Source organism: Mastomys coucha, chromosome X, assembly GCF_008632895.1.
Source record: "Mastomys coucha isolate ucsf_1 chromosome X, UCSF_Mcou_1, whole genome shotgun sequence".
In the NCBI taxonomy this organism is placed as follows: Eukaryota; Metazoa; Chordata; class Mammalia; order Rodentia; family Muridae; genus Mastomys; species Mastomys coucha.
In genome coordinates, this window is record NC_045030.1 from 51777786 (window position 1) to 51782543 (window position 4758).

The 4758-nt window shown below is 38.9% G+C and overlaps 1 protein-coding gene across 1 annotated transcript in view; it reads left to right on the forward strand.

Moving 5' to 3' along the window:
• The window catches only part of Ocrl (OCRL inositol polyphosphate-5-phosphatase), a 57288-nt gene that overhangs the window by 42901 nt on the left and 9629 nt on the right, over window positions 1-4758 (forward strand). The window lies entirely within an intron of this gene.

The following is a 4758-nucleotide window of genomic DNA, read 5'->3' on the forward strand; positions in this document are numbered from 1 at the left end:
ACTGAAGCTCCCTTCTGTGATAACTCCAGCCTGTGTCAAGTTGACACACAAAACCAGCCAGTACAGGAGCCTATGAATCAGTATTTGTTTTCCTTTGGTAACCCAGGCTGGACTTGAATTTAAACTTCTGATCTTCCTGCCTCCACCTCCCCACTGTGGGGTCACAAGTATTCCCCACCATATCTGCTTTATACAGTGTTGGGGACCAAATCTAGGGTTACTTACATGTGAGGCAGGCCCTCTCTGCCAACTGAGACATAAACTCAGTCTATAGATGGGTATAACATATACTGAAGCTTCTTCACTTAATGTGTGTGACTCAAGAAAAAAAAGAATTATATCCACCCCCCTTCTCAAGTCAACTTATTATATTATATAATGTCTTTATTCTTATGCAGGAAAAGCATATTATTTTCAGTAAAAAAAAAAAGATTTAATAGCAAGTCATCCTATTAAAATTTTTTCTACTAAATGAAACTATTGTTAGATTTGTGTACAGATTGGCACTTAGCTTTTTTTTTTTCTTCAGATATAATAAAGGGAAGAGCAAAGGCTTACCATTTGTATATAAAATCACATTGGTGCTCAGGCCCGGGAAGAGGCAGTGATTGCATGGACCATCAGGAAGGGTTAGATTAGAGCAGCAGCAGTCTGCTGGCTTGTCTGAATGTAATCTGTGCTGTTGCCATGGCAGCCGTGCACCTATGACTCCAAGAGCAAATTCCAGCGCTGGAATGTCATTTGTTTCCATAGAGCTGTCGTGATGGAAGGTTTTACCTGTGTTTGCAAGAAAACCTTTTTCTACAGAAATTCATATCCTGTCAGTCTGCTAGTTCTCAAAATTGTTTTTCTTCTACCACCATATTTTATGGAAAAAATTATACAATAGAGTGTGATCATGCTTACCCTCCCCCAGCTCCTCCCAGCTCCTTTCCACCCCACCCAGTCACCTAACTCCACACCCTTTCTTTCTCTTTGTCTCTAGAAAACAAACAAGTAGATAAACAAAACAAACTAGGATATTTTAAAGAAAAAGAAAACAAGAAACACACAAACAAAAACCATAAACACACAAGATATCATAACATACAGGTAAATGAACAGTAGGACCAAAAAATGCTCAAAGCAGTATGAGACAAAAGGCTTATTTTATCAAAGTCAGCGGCAGCATTATAGTACCCTGGCCATAATTTTTTCCATGTTCTGGGAATGACAGGGAGGCTCAACCAGCTTTAAAAGCTCTTACTATATATAAAATATATTATCAGGCAATTCAACCACATTTCTCCATAAATAGAAAGCATATAAAATTATTAGCGGAATCTCGGCTCTGTATAGGGCCCTCTTCCCTCTTCTAGAACATAATTGACTCAGGGTTAAAGAAACAGAACCTTGGTCATCTATAATTACAGAATGGCTTTTTATTAAATTATGCATTCATGATCATTTGCTCATTTTGAAAGTTCATATTTTGTAAGCCTTGGGGTTCTCATTCTTTCCATGGCTTATTGCATTTCAGAGTTATTAAGTTACTGTGTCTCATCAATAAGGAAATTATCCATATTGTTATGAGGCAGTAAACAGGGATCTAAAATAATCACGTCCCTTTTCTGAACACCATTCCTCTTGTTTCAAGTCCAAAATACTTCTTTAGGTCTCATGCTTTTTCCAGGACTTAACAGGATATTTCAAACCCCATGAGACAATGCCACTAATACAGGTACATGTCCTCTATTGTATTGTTTGCTATAAATTCATGGTGGAGCCGGAAGTGAGTTCAGTACATGTGCTCTTTCTCCACATACCATTTCATAATGATTCGTATGTTCTACTTACTTCCTCCTGAGTTCGAAATGAGATGATTGGCATGAATCTTTGTTCTTCCAACCATTTTCAATAAGAGAGATCCTACAACTCCTAGGATAGTCAGAATTAGATTAAGAGGGAATGGATAAGAATTATTTGCTATTGTGACTATTTTTATTCTTTTTCAGGACAAAAGTCTATTTCTCTGATTAACTAACATGTTAACTACCAAATAATCATCAATATTTATTACGTACTGGATATAAAGTAGTATGGAAATGATGTGAGTTTCTGTAATTTAGTGGCCATGAAGGTATCCTCACATGCACAGTCTAGCTGAATCCTAAGTCATGGTTAATAGAAAGTTTCATTCAAGACCATTTGATTGAATATGGGAAGGATTCCCAGATGGAGCAGTCTCTGGATTGTCCTTCCTTTAGTCTCTGCTCCATACTTTGTCTCTTCAACTCCTTCCATGGGTATTTTGTTCCCCCTTCTAAGAAGGATCGAAGTATCCACACCTTGGTCTTCCTTCTTCCTGAGTTTCTTGTGGGTTGTAGATTGTATTTTGGGTAATCCAAGACACTATTGTGGATGCCAGCAAGTGCTGGCTGACAGGAGCCTGATATACCTGTCTCCTGAGATGCTCTGACAGTATCTGACTAATACAGAAGTAGAGGCTCACAGCCATCATTGGACTGAGCAGAGGGTCCCCAATGAAGAAGCTAGAGAAAGGACCCATGGATCTGAAGGGGTTTGCAGCCCCTTAGGACGAACAACAATAGAGTTCCCAGGGACTAAACCACCAACCAAAGAGTACACATGGTGGGACTCATGGCTCCAGCTTCATATGTAGCAGAGGATAGACTAGTCAGTCATCAATGGGAGGAGAGGCCCTTGGTACTGTGAAGGTTCTATGCTCCGGTGTAGGGAAATGCCAGGGCAAGGAAATGGGAGAGGGTGGGTTGGTGAGAACAGGGTTTTTTTTTTCCCTGAAGGGGAAACTGGGAAAGGAGATAGCATTTGAAATGTAAATAAAGAAAATATCTAATAAAAACTCATTTGAACATTAATGATCTTTGCTGGCTAATGTTCACTATATTTGGTTAAGTCAATATTTTGGGAAATGAATTAAACCAAATGTTGTGGAAATTGTAATTTATATTCACAACAGTTGCCTTCCCAGCAGTTACTCAAGTGTTCTAAAGCTTATCGATTCACCAGGCAATCTCTGTAAAATCAATCTCAGAATCTGCCTATTTTTATCTTAATGGATATTTGATGCTTGTAACATTAACATGATCTAGAAATAAGTTCAGTACATATGAATAGATTAGAGAAGTGATTTGGGTTGATGAGAGACATGTTGCCAGTCAAGTCAGTGCACTTAAGAAAGAAACATGAATTTAGGTATGGGATGAGTAGGCTCTTCCAAAAGTATGGGGCAACTTGAATGAAAGATGCGAAGCAAAAGAAAACTGGCCATGAGTAGGAAATTACAGGATTTCTCTTGAAGGGGGGGATCAGATTATGATATGTTCTGTAGGATAGAGGCAGGCAATCTTCTAGAAATCAAGAGATACACTTATACTTGAGCCAGAGATTATCTAGAACCTTCAGGAGACTTTGAGGACTAACACAAAATTATAAATTGGCATATTAGAAGGAACCTTCTGATGTTACACATAGAAGGAGCTTATAGAAAAGAGACCAGGCTTGAAGTGCTACAACTGGTTAAGGATTTTGGTTGCAAGCACAAATGTGAAAAAAAAGAGGAAAGCTGGGTGGAAAACATGCCAATGAGGAGAGGGATATAAAGTCTAAGATAAAAACTTGGTGATTCATCTGATGCCAGTGATCATTTCTCTCTGTTTACTTTATCTTACTGATCCAATAACTCCTTTCTTGTCCTCTTACATGTATGATTTAGTTTTTCTCCATGTTTCATATGAACTATTTCTTCTGAGAGCTTTGATTTCCATTTAATTGTTCTTAAATTTGAACCTTCTGGTTGAACCTGGTGGCCCAAACTTTTTATCCAGCTACTTGAAAGATGAAAGGCGGGAAGATCACACACAAGACCAAGACTAGCTAGGGAAATTTGACAAGCTTTTTCTACTATAAAAAGTGGGCAGAGGAGCTGGAGGTGCAGCTCAGTGGTAGAACACTTTCCTAACATACCCTAGGCCATGGGTTTACTCATTGGCACTATCAACTGAATCTTCTACTTACAAAGAACTCTTTTATATTGTTTTATCTACATTCACTACTAGGAACATTCTTCTTAGAGTAAATATTGGGCTAAGGAATGATTTGCAATATGCTTATTATGTGTCATGTCACTCCAGGGAAGAAGTTACCTTTTTTAGTGGACGTTAACTGACTTTTCTAGTTCTAAAATTCAATCTAGCATTGGATTAAGTGTAATTTACTTTTTCTTTTCTCTGAGACAGGGTTTCTCTGTGTAGCCCTGGCTGTCCTGGAACTCACTCTGTAGCCAGGCTGTCCTTAAACTCAGAAATCTGCCTGTCTCTGCCTCCCAAGTGCTGGGATTAAAGGCCTGCGCCACCACTGCCCAACTGTAATTTGCATTTGTTTTATTTATGCCTACATCTAGAGAAGTAAGCTCACTGTATTTTTTCCTTTTTATACTTTCAAATGTGTGTGATGTACATGTATATTTGAGCGTACATGCATATGTACGCTCCTTGACGCTGAGAATCATTTTCCATGTGTCGAACACCTTATGCATTGGGGCATTTTCTCAGATACACCCAGATCACAGTGATATGCCTCTTTTTCCTATGAAGCTTACTCTGAGGATCTCTTATCCCTCCAAGGCTAGAAGTACAGGCGGCCTACCACATCCACTCAGCATTTTCTTGGGTTCTGGGGGGTCCAGACTCCATCACACTTGTGTGGCAAGTAAGTGAACCACTGAACCATCATCGC